Genomic DNA, 13,062 nt, shown 5'->3' on the forward strand with positions numbered 1-13,062 from the left:
CTGTCTGCCTACGTGATTGTGCTTAAGCAGGATACAATGCAAAAACAAAGATAAAGCAAGCTTTTGCTGAAGCAAACTATTTATGTAGTAAATTAAATATTATTAATTAATTAAATATTAATTATTTTTTAATTAAAAATAAATAATTTAATTTAATTTTAATTAATTTACAAAAATTAACTCGATTCCCCTTGTTATTTCACTTATCATTATTATTACTGGTGGTAGTAGTCATAGTTTTGTATTATACCTTAGTTACTGTACTGTTCTTATCTCAACCTGTGGGAGTTACATTCTTTCGATTTTCCTCCCCATCCCTCTGTGAGTACGGGGGGGAGGGGGGGGGGGGAAGAAGGGGATGGGGAGTGAGTGAGTGGCTGAATGTTTCTAAGTTACTGGCTGACACTTATTAACACATAGATAGAAAGGAATGTTTGGCTGATGGGGGAATTGGGATTGATCATGGGATTGATAACAACTAAGGAGACAGTAAATAAGACCAAGGATTTCAGCCTTCAAGATAACAGAGTGGCACCCAATGTGGGGTGAGACTGGAACAGAACAGAAGCAAGGACATACCAACTGCTAATTTAGCACTAGAACCTTGCAAGCGTGCGCAAGCACTGAGGTAATTCATTAAACACAGTGAGAAAGACTATCAGTGACCAGCGGAGACCCCCACTGAGCAATACAGTGCATGCTTAATTGGGATGCAAATATTATATTTAGTTCCTGGAAAAGCTATGTATATGTTTGAGTATGTCAAATACATAGCTGCTGCCATCAAGTAATGGTTTCACTCACCTTTGCGAAATGATTCACATGTGCGCCCAGCGCTGCTATAAAGAATGCCTGCTTTCTAAAACTCCAAATTGAGTCTTAGAGACTTTCTCTGACTGACTTTTGAGGTAACAATTTGGTGCCTTGAACAAGGACCCTCTGCCATGTTTCCTGCGGATCTGGGGAGTCTCTGGGACCTTCACGTCAGCATTGGGCAGTTTCCCTGAAAGGAACCACAGCTCCCCGGACCAACTCAGGACCTCGATAAGACTCCTGATTTTATTTCTTTAAAAATCATTCTTTCTGGTCCCTTACCACATAAGGAACGCCCTGTGTGGTTGGTAAAGGTAGTCTGGTTCTGGTTGTCTGGACTCTTGTATCTGGGTGGAGGTCAGGATCATAGGTACCACTACCTCCAAAGGGGGAATCCTGAAAAAATCCCCACTGGGTAGCATTTTGCAACACTCTGGAAACAAATCAGTGAACTCTCAGGTGGCTTGGTCAGTTGTGAGACTTTGAAACAATGTGGTGGACACCCAGGTGGTTCAGTTACTTGGGAGACTTTGTTAAAATACTGTAACCAATGATGGACACTGTACAAACTGTATTTTGGGGAAAAGTGGCCTGTGAACAGCACAATTCATTATAATACTTTGTTACAATTGATGTTATTCTTGAGTTGATAAGGAAAGTGGGATGAAGTAGCTTATGCGGAAATATTCACTTTGAGAAATCATATGGAATGGCAAAAGGATTGTTGTCCTGGATTCAGCAGTAGCAGTCATGTTTCTCTTTCTTAGTAGCTTGTGCAGTGCTAGAGTAAAATTAGCTCTTCCACTCCATCTGGGAACCTGCTCACCAGAAACTGAAGCCACAGCTTTCATGGGATGATCATCCTTGACCTTTGTTCTCCTCTTCAATTCACACACCCATTTCTCCAGAGCTTAGGTAGGTTTTTTCTCCATAATCCCACAGGTAAAACCATAGGGTGGCCCATGGCATGTACCTCCTATATCTTCTCTCTTGAGCAATAGGACACCTTTTGTTAATAGCTGAGACATGGATTGGTACACGTGGGGAGCTGGATAGATCAGTGCCGCAGAATGGACTCAGTCAGAGATCAATATGATCATACTAAAAGCCATTTATTACAAAGCATCAACTCCTTATATACTGTTGCTTACATTTGCTCACAATGATTTGGCACATTATGATTGGATATATGTCCTTAAGACCCCTAGTAGCTAACATATAATTGGTCAGGCACATTTATGAGAAATAAGACCAAGGATGCCAGCCTTCAAGATAGCAGAGTGGTGCCCAACATGGAGAGAGACTGGAACAGAACAGAAGCAAGGATATACCAACTGCTAACTCAGCATTAGGACCGACCAACTGACTTTTACAGTAACAAAATGATCTATAGGTAGCAGTATATTCTGATGTTATCTTTAATGAAATGCTCTTTTAATGTATGATGTACTGCTATTGGTGTTCTACTTCTGAGCAAGAAGAAAATTCATTGAATTTTTTAGTGTGTTTTCCTCAAAGTCAGAAAGGAATGCATATACAAAAATATCATATCTATTTAATATCTTGAATAAAGGTGGAAGTTTGGTGATGAAAATTCAAAATTTTACTTTCAGTGTTGGAAACTGCAGGAACTATGTCATCTTCTGCTCAAGAGTTGCTCTGGAAGCCAGTCACAGCCAAGTAACAAACCACTGCAGCTTTTATAAACTAGAATTTAACATATGAGCTTGCTGTAAACATCAAACCCCAACTGGCAACTGATTTCCTAGAAGAAGCTGGGGGAAACTGTAGACCCCTGACAAACAGTGCATGGTGCAGATCCTGATCCCGCAGTTCAGAAATGTCCACTTGGCCTTGCAGCCTTCCTTGAGGACTTCGGTCAGATCCATCCCAAGCTATGCAATTTCTGGAAAAAAAAATCCCATGATTTACAGTACTGCAAATCACTTCTTTCCTCTGGCTAGTGTGATTTGAACAGTTCAAATAACAGCCCACCTCTCAAGCATGTCAAGGTCCCTCTGGATGGCATTCCTTCCCTCCAGCGTATCAACTGAACCACACAGCTTGTTGTTAGTAAACTTGCTGAGGGTGCACTCAATCCCACTGTCCATGTCACTGACAAAGATGTTGAACTAGACCGGTCAGTGGTGGAGCGAAGGGATGCCATCCAGAGGAATCTTGACACACTTGAGAGGTAGGCCAATGCCAACCTTATGACGTTAAACAGTGTGAAGTGCAAGGTCCTACACCTGGGTTGGGGCAATCCCATATCTCTCCAAATGCCTTTTGCACAGATGGTATTATTCAGGAAGAGTTCTGCCCTCACAACCAATGACAAAATCCAGAAAATACTTGCTTTCACTGTGCTTTTACAAGCTAAAGAAGACTTTTCGCATTGTAAAATATGCATTCTCTGTGCTTCCAGCTCTTTTTTGGTTTATATTGCATGTATAGTTGTATGTCTATGTCCTCATCTTCTTTTGGAGTTTTGTGTTGGTGTACTGTAGTTTTGCATAAGTTATGAGTTGAGAACTGCTGCCCTGCAGCATGTGAAGGGTAATGGAAAAGGGTTTTTTGGAACAGAGGGAAGAACCCAAATCCCATGTCCTGTTTTTCAGCACCAGATAAATTACTACTGTCAGTTCCTGCATCTTTGACACAGGGCTGCATCATGTTTTGAAAGAGGTTTCTACTGTTGTCCAATTTGGTATACTACTTATTTGTTTACCATAACTTGCTTAGCAGCTAAATTTGCTGAAGCCTTAGGCCTCAAGCTGTGAACTTTCACATAGATATGTTGAACTTTTACCTAGTTAAGTAAAAGAAGTCCCCAGAGCCAGTTCAAGCTGGAAGATAAGGAAGCTACAATTGTCAGCAGAAGCTGGAACCTTAAGAGATAAGAAAAGAAACAGCCCACCCAGAGACAATGAAAGGACCAAATGAAGAATGGGAAGACTCCAGTCTGATCTGTCATGTGAGGGGTGGGGAACTTAGATTGTAAGGGTATAATTGTTCAGTATCTTCTTTTTTCAGGGTCCTTCTTTAGAGGCACCTAGCTCGAGGTGTAGTACTAAAAAGTACTGTGGTGGGTTGACCCTAGCGGAAGCCAGGTGTCTATCAAGCTGCCACTCTATCACTCCCCCTACTCAACTGGATAGGGGAGAGAAAATATGACAAAAGTCTCATGGGGACACCAATTACTGTCACAGGCAAAAAATACTTGACTTGGGGAAAACAAATTAAATTTATTACCAATCAAATCAGAGTAGGATAATGAGAAATAAAACCAAATCTTAAAAACATCTTAACCCCACTCCTCCCTTCTTCCTGGGCTTAACTTTACTCCCAAATTCTCTACCTCCACCCCAGCAGCACAGGGGGACAAGGACTGGGGGCTGCAGTTTCTGCAGCTCTTTCCTCCTCAGGGGGAGGACTTCTCACACTTCCCCTGCTCCAGCATGGGTCCTTCCCATGGGCTACAATTCTTCACAAACTGCTCGAATGTGGGTCCCTTCCACAGAGTACAGTCCTTCATGACCAGAATGCTCCAGCATGGGTCTCCCATGAGGTCACAAGTCCTGCCAGCAAACCTGCTCCAACATGGGCTCCTCTTACTCCAAGGGTCCACAGGTTCTGCAGGGAACCTCCCCCAGCAGTCTTCCCATGGGGTCACAGGCTCCTTCAGGCATTCGCCTGCTCCACTGTGGACCTCCGTGGACAGCAGGGAGACAGCCTTCCTTAACATGGTCTTCACCACAGGCTGTAGGGGAATCTCTGCTCTGGTGCCTGGAGCGCATTCTCCCCCTTCTTCTTCACTGACCTTGGTGTCTGCAGAGTTGTTTCTCTCACATATTCTCACTCCTCTATTCCAGCTGCTGCTGCAAAGCAGTTTTTTTCCCTTCTTTAAGAGGTGATATCACCATCGCCAATTAGCTCACCCTTGGAGAGTGGCTAGTCCAACTTGGAGCTGGCTGGCATTGGTTCTGTCAGACACAGCAGCCTCTAACAGTTTCTCACCCTGCTACCAAAACTTTGCCACACAAACACAAGTGCTTTTATAGAGAAATCTATCGTTTAGATTATCAGTTCAGTGGAAACCTATAGTTGAACCCTGTTATGGTGGCTGGCTGGCTGTCCTGGGTTCAGTCATTTGTCTCCTTCTTAGTAGCTGGCGCAGTGCTGTGGTTTCGACTTTCGTTTGAGAGCAGTGTTGACAACACATTGATGTTTTCAGTTGTTTCTAATTAATGTTCACTCTGATCAAGGACTTTTTAGTCTCATGCTCTGCCAGCAAGGAGGGGCACGGGAAGCCAGGAGGAAGCAGAGACAGGACACCTGATACAAACTAGCCAAAGAAGTATTCCATTCCACAGCACATCATGCCCAATATAAAAACTGGGGGGGAGTTACCCCAGAAGGCTGAGATTGCTGCTCGGGTCGGGCTGGGTATCAGTCAGCAGGTAGTGAGCAATTGTATTCTTTCCCCTTGTTATTTCCCTTATCATCATTATTATTGGTGGTAGCAGTAGTGCTTTTGTATTATACCTTAGTTACTGGACTGTTCTTACCTCAACCCATGGAATTTGCATTCTTTCAATTCTCCTCCCCATCCCTCCTGGAGTGGGGGGGAAGAAGTGGGAGGAGTGAGTGAGCAGCTGGATGGTTCTGAGTTACCAGCTAGGCTTAAACCACGACACTGGCATGGGTAATTTCTGTAAAATTACCCTCTCACAGGCACAGCTTCTTAGCATATGACACTTTGTATGCATGGCTGTAGGAAAAGTCTGGGGTTTTGAGGCTGATTTCTTTTAGGACTACCATATGCACATGCAGAAGACACTCTCTGACTTGAATTTTGTATGTGCAGCATGTATTTCAGGGGGCTATGGAGGAGATGGTATAGTGCATTCATCTAGCACAGTACTGATGAGAAACCAAATCTGATTATGCTGAGATCAGTAAATAGTTTGATAAGATTTGTTTAAAAGCTCAGGCTGCTATACTTTTGCTACTGTAACACTAGCATTATATTTCTGAAGTATCACCTATTACTGTGCTAAGTCCAGCAGGCAGTTTACACATTCTGCTTTTCTATCAGCTTACATCTTTTACACAGGAGAAGGTGAATAATTTGAACAAAAGATATGTGATTGGTGACTTCTCTGGTAACACAGCAAACCCATCTGGTAGAATATCTCTTCTGATGCTGGGCCAGTGCCTGCGCTCTAGTGGTGTGTCCACTTTGCTTATGAAACTAATATGAGTGTAAGTAAGAAGAGCTGGAGGCAACACTGTCTAGGGAGAACACAGGGAAAGGTGAAGAGATGGGCTTTCAGCCCAGAGAGATTGCCTGGGAAAGGTAATATGGACATAGCAAGGTGATTTTTCCTGATAGGTGCTCTCCATGACAGGGTAGATTTCCAAGACAGAAGTAAAAACAGAGTTTTACGCAAATTTTAAGAATTTGAGCACAGAACTGTTTTATTGAGTAGAAATGGATGGTTTGCCCTAAAAGAGTCTTTGGAGCTGCTGGAGATGAATTTAAAATTAGTTCCGCTTTAACCTCAAGGAGGCAAGGGCAAAACCAGCAGGGCAAATAAGAGAAGGTGAAAGACACTGTGGCCTGTGTTACTAAAAATAGCTCTATTTTCAGAGGGAATATGCAACAATGGCAAATTTCCAGGCACTCTCTCTGGTGCACCCTGCAGAAAGCAAGCTCTGCCCACCAAAAAAACAACTTGGAAAAGCAGTTTTTGTGGAGGTTTTCTCATACCAGCAGTCTGGTCCTGTATAGATGCTGTAGAATAATCCTATAAGTAAAATAGCTTCCTCAGTTAAGTAGCCCTTAGGTGCTTGGCCCAACATACTGACCTAAGAAAATCAAATGAAAAGTAAAGACAGAGAGATGAGCTCAAACCAGCAGAAAAAGGAAAGAATAAAATTCACTTACTGCTAACAGAGCTCAGTGAAACAACAACCAAAAATAATTAAAAAAAAAAGTCCCTCTTCAAAATATCTAACTACTATAGCATGATTTTAATCAAGCAATCACATTATGTTGACTGATCACTGCAGAAAATGAGTACCTTAAATCAGGTTTCATGAAGATCAGCAAAAGGATGCAAGGAAGTCTGTGTTGCATACTGCTACTATACCTTTCAAAATTTTATGACTCTCATGAGAAATGAAGAATTCATAATGCGGGGAAAAACATAAAAACCAGAAAACCACAAATGCAAAGGAATAAGTTGCAGAAATCATATATTGAAACAGGCACGGCAGTGATTAACTAAAAATGGCTTTTCTAAAAAAGTTACTGGCTCTAGCTATTTTTGCAGAAATTTTCTGGTGAAAAAAAAAGCAAGCACAAATATTTAATCAAATCCTTGTTAGGGGGCTGTTAGGATGGAATATGTTGAACAACAAGATTTGAAACTCAAGAAGCTTAGTTTTGAATCTGTTTTGATCACACAGACTTAACTTTCCAATAAACATGGGCTCACATTTATTTCTTTTTAAACCACCCACAGTACTGAGTAGTCTCTGTTCAGAAAAGCAAAGGAATAAATGGTGTTCATTACTGAGCTCTACTCAGTCATCTCTGCAAGTTAAGATACTCTCTAAATAATTGGTCCCTGATGCGCGGATTGACTCCACAACTCGTTAAAGTTGTAAAGTAGGTATGCTATTTATTCAGCGCTGAGACGCACGGGGATAATTCCTCAAAGTCATGCATACCTCAGTGTTGTTTCCCTCTACATTTATTCTCTAAAGTTATATATATTCATAAGGTTGCACAACACGCCTATACATATTCATGTCCTATCCCCGCTTCGCATTATAATGAGCTAGAAGGTCCTCTGCACCTGCGCAGTGCCCCCTCTGGTCATGGGCAGGGGTCTCAAGATGAAGTAACTGAGTCTTCCTCCTGTGGGTAGGGGTCTTCAAGATGAAGTAAATGAGTCTCCCTCTTCTTGCACTTTTCACCTTTCAGTCTTTACATATGGCCTTAGGGTTTGGTCAGTATCCCAGCCATAAACCATCTGCTTCTCCCCCTTATCAGTAGATTCAGGTGTCTGCTTTTCCTTATCAATAGCTGCTTATCAATAGGATCAAGTGCCTGCATTTCCTTATCAATAGCTGCTTATCAATAGGACCAAGTGTCTGCTTTTCCTTATCAATAGGACCAGGTGCCTTTGTTCTGCTTAGCAGGCATTTACAACAGACAATACTTTTCTTTAAGCAAGCAAATTCCTCTAACCCCCTTGTACAACCCCCCTGTACAACCCCCCTGTACATTGGTCAACTCTATGCATCATCCCCACTTTCCTGTATTCAAACATAAATGTGACAATCAAAATAAAAAGGTACATGCATGTCACAGTATCACAGTATCACAGTATGCTACAGACTGGAAGGGACCTCAAAAGATCATCTAGTCCAATCCCCCTGCCAGAGCAGGAACACCTACATAATGTTACACAAGAATGTGTCCAGGCGGGTTTTGAATGTCTCCAGGGAAAGAGACTCCACAACCTCCCTGGGCAGCCTGTTCCAGTGTTCTGTCACCCTCACTGAGAAGAAGTTTCTTCTCAAGTATAAGTGGAACCTCTTGTGTTCCAGTTTGTACCCATTACCCCTTGTCCTATCATTGTTTGCCACTGAGTAGAGCCTGGCTCCATCCTCGTGACACTCCCCCTTTATATATTTATATACACTAATAAGGTCACCCCTCAGTCTCCTCTAAACTATAGAGACCCAGCTCCCTCAGTCTTTATTCATAAGGGAGATGCTCCACTCCCTTAATCACCTTAGTTGCCCTGTGCTGGACTCTCTCCAGCAGGTCCCTGTCCTTCTTGAACTGAGGGGCCCAGAACTGGACACAATATTCCAGATGCGGTCTCACCAGGGCAGAGTAGAGGGGAAGGAGGACCTCTCTCGACCTACTAACCACCCCCCTTCTAATACACCCCAGGATGCCATTGGCCTTCTTGGCCACAAGGGCACAGTGTTGGCTCATGGTCATCCTGTTGTCCACTAGGACCCCCAGGTCCCTCTCCCCTACACTGCTTTCTAACAGGTCGTTCCCCAACCTATACTGGAACCTGGGGTTGTTCCTGCCCAGATGCAGGACTCTACACTTTTCCTTGTTATATTTCATCAGGTTATTCCCTGCCCAACTCTCCAGCCTGTCCAGGTCTCGCTGGATGGCAGCACAGCCTTCTGGCGTGTCAGCCACTCCTCCCAGCTTAGTGTCATCAGCAAACTTGCTGATAGTACACTCAATTCCCTCATCTAAATCATTGATGAATATATTAAATAATACTGGTCCCAGTACTGACCCTTGAGGCACTCCACTAGTTACAGGCCTCCAACTAGACTCAGCCCCATAGACTACAACTCTCTGGCTTCTCTCCTTCAGCCAGTTCACAGTCCACCTCACTACCTGATCATCCAGTCCACACTTCCTCAATTTAGCTGTGAGGATGCTGTGGGAGACTGTGTCAAATGCTTTGCTGAAGTCAAGGTAGACCACATCCACCGCTCTGCCATCATCCATCCACCGTGTTATTTCCTCATAAAAGGCTAAGAGATTGGTCAAGCATGATTTCCCCTTGGTGAAGCCATGTTGACTGCCCCTCATAACCCTCTTATCCTTGATATGCCTTAAGATGGCACCAAGGATAAGGTGTTCCATCGCTTTCCCAGGGATGGAGGTGAGGCTGACCGGTCTATAGTTACCCGGGTCCTCCTTCTTGCCCTTTTTGAAGACTGGAGTGACATTTGCTTTCCTCCAGTCCTCAGGCACCTCTCCCGTTTCCCAAGACTTGGTAAAGATGATGGAGAGTGGTCTACCAATGACTTCCGCCAGTTCCCTCAGCACCCGCGGGTGCATCCCATCTGGACCCATGGATTTATGGATGTCCAGATTGCTCAACTGGTCTCTAACCCATTCCTCATCGACTAAGGCAAACCGCTCCATCGACCTGACTTCATCTAAGGTCTCAGGGGTACAGGTCTCTTCAGGACTGCCTGCAGCAGAGTAGACAGAGACAAAGAAGGCATTCAGTAACTCTGCCACCTCTGTATCTTCTGTCACCAGGGCACCCATCCCGTTCATCAGTGGGCCTACATTGCCTCTGGTGTTAGTTTTATCTGCCATGTATTTGAAAAAGCTCTTTTTGCTGTCCTTGACCCTTCTCACCAGGTTTAATTCTAAGGAGGCCTTAGTCATCCTAGCTGCCTTCCTACATCCTCTAGCAGCAGCCCTATATTCCTCCCAAGTGGCCAGCCCCTCCTTCCATGACCTGTAAACTCTCCTCTTCCACTTGAGCATACCCAGCAATTCCCTATTTAGCCACGCAGGTCTCCTGGCCCTCTTCCTTGACTTCCTACGTGTCAGGATGCTCCAATCTTGAGCTAGGAAAAAGCAATCCTTGAATGCCAACCAACTATCGTGGGCCCCTTTGCCTTCAAACAGGTTGCCCATGGGATTTCCCCTAGCAATTGCTTAAAAAGGCCAAAGTTTGCCCGGCTAAAGTCCAGGGTTGCAATTCTACTAGCTATTCTACTGGTCCTACCACACAAGATCCTGAATTCCACCATCTCGTGGTCGCAGCAACCAAGGCAGCCCTCAACCCTTACTGCTTCGACCAGACCCTCCTTGTTAGTGAGGATGAGATCCAGCAGCGGTCCTCTCCTGGTTGGCTCCTCAACCATTTGCAGTAGGAAGTTATCATCCATACACTGGAGGAACCTCCTGGACTGTGGCTGGGTTGCTGAGTGGTCCTTCCAGCAAACATCAGGGAAGTTAAAATCCCCCACTATGACCACTGCCTGTGACTGTGAGGCTGCTCTCAGCTGCCTGTAGAAGGCCTCGTCAACTTCCTCACCTTGATCTGGTGGTCTGTAACAGACACCAACATCTCCCCTGCCAGCCTGCCCCTTAATTCTCACCCACAGACTCTCAACTCGCTCGTCATCTGTCCCTGGACAGAACTCAGTGCATTGTAGTTGCTTCCGCACATAAAGAGCAACCCTACCACCCCTCCTGGCTGGCCTGTCTTTCCTGAAAAGGACATAGCCTTCCATGACTATATTCCAGTCATGTGAGCTGTCCCACCACGTCTCTGTAATTGCCACCAGATCATAGTCTCCTGACTTAACACAGGTTTCCAACTCCTCCTCCTTATTTCCCATGCTGTGCGCATTGGTGTATAGATATTCCGGGGAGCGAGCTGAGCACACCGATGTCACCCTAGGATTATAGGAGGCTCCCAGTCTTCATCAGTTCTGGAGTGCTGCCCCACTGGGGCAAGCCCAGCTACAACCCCATCCCCCTTCGAATCTAGTTTAAAGCTCTCCAAATGAGCCCTGCTAATTCATGCCCCAGCATCCTTTTGCCTCTGTGAGATAAACCTTTCCCACTTGTCATTGTCCAGACTGGTGCCCTATAAAACCAGCTGTTATCAAAGAATCCAAAGCCCTGCCTGTAGCACCAGTCTCGAAGCCAATCGTTTATGGACTGAATCTTCCCATTCCTTCCCACATCATCAGTGGAAGATGGAAGGAGTGAGGAGAAGATCACTTGAGCCCCAGACTCTTTCACCATCCGCCCCAAGGCCTTGTAATCTTTCTTCATCCCCCTCAGACTGCGGGAAGCAGCTTCCATCCACCTGTCTGGAAGATCAGCAGCGGGTATTAGTCTGTCGGGTGCACCAGGTTGGGGATCGCCCTGGTGATATCCCTGATCCGGGCTCCAGGCAGACTACACACTTCCCTATGATGAGGGTCAACTCTGCATATCAGGCCCTCTGTTCCTCTCAGAAGGGAATCCCCTACTACAATGACCCTTCTTTCTTTCTTATCAGAGGCAGTCTTGAGGTGCAAAGTCGACCGCCTTTTCCTATGTGGCCTTGTAGGCTGGCCTTGCCCCACATTCTCACCTACCTCTCCTTCAAGATCCAGGGCCTCGAACCTATTACGGAGGGACACCTGGGGAAGCAGGGCAGGAAGGGGGGAGGGTTTCCCACGACGCCAAACTGGAACTCGCTTCCAACCCTCGTCGCCTTTTTGGTCCCCTACCTCTGCGCAACAGCTACAGGGCAGGGGCTGTCTTGGGCCACCCCCCTCTGTGTGAGAAGGCAGGGGGTCCTTCCCCTTCTGGAGGGTATCTCCCTGGAACCATTCCGACTGGCACGCCAGGGAGTTACTCCACCAGTCGATCTCCCTTTCACACTCCCTGATGGTCCTCAGCGTCTCAACCTCCTCCTTAAGTTTTGCCACCAGGCTAAGCAGATCTTCTACCTGCTCACACCTCACGCAGGTGGAATGCTGTCCTCTCTCCCCTAGCAGCAACAGGCTCTGGCACTCCCTGCATCCAGAGACCTGAACAGCCACAGTTTGGGACGGGGTCTCTGAGTTGCTGCAGTCTTCTTACTGCAAGCTCTCTTTCTGGAGATGACCATATTGGTCAGCAGTCTGGGACACCAGCAACAAGACCTGCTTGTTCCTCCCTGCGCCTGGTGGGCAGTGACATGCCGCTGCCCTCTCAGAGGCTCTTTCAAGGCAAGGGGCAGGGGGGTGGTCACCGTCACCGTGGGACCCCCCCCCCCGCCACGTCAGCCTCTCTCTCGCAATGCTGCTGGGGCTTCGGGGATCAGGAGATGTCGGGAATAGCGATGTCTCTGCGCTCTCCCCTCTGATTTTCCTAATCTCCGTTGACCCTCGTGGTCGCTGAAGCGTGCTGGCTGCGGCTCTAGCTAGGCTAGCTCCGATCAGCTGACTGAATCATGTCTATCTATGCATGTAAAATTAAAGAAAACACAGATGATATTAAAGCTGCAATAGATTTCAGTATACTATAAACCTATAAGAGAAAAAAAGAAGGCAGAAAAAAAAAGAATAAAAAGAATGAAGGGATGGAGAGAGGGAGGAAGGGAGGGAGGAAGGCAGTTAGGTAAAGAGAGAGAGGGAGGGAGGGAGGAAAGAAGGGAGGGAAAGAGGAAAGAAGGAAGAGAGGAAAGAAGGAAAGCAGGGAGGGAGGGAGAAAGAGAGGAAGTAAGGAAGCACAGAGAGAAGGAAACGGAAGGAAGTGAAAAGAAAGAATAAAGGAAGGAAGGAAGTGGAAGGAAGAAAAGGAAGGAAGTGTGTCGTGGTTTAAACCCAGTCAGGTAATTCGTTCGCTCACTTCCCCCACTTTCTTTCCCTCCCCCTGCTCCCGGAGGGACAGAGAGGAGAATCAAAAAG

Source organism: Pezoporus flaviventris, unplaced genomic scaffold (genome assembly GCF_033815535.1).
Source record: "Pezoporus flaviventris isolate CSIRO_AGI_PZ_B2104156 unplaced genomic scaffold, CSIRO_AGI_Pfla_v1 ptg000121l, whole genome shotgun sequence".
Lineage (NCBI taxonomy): Eukaryota > Metazoa > Chordata > Aves > Psittaciformes > Psittacidae > Pezoporus > Pezoporus flaviventris.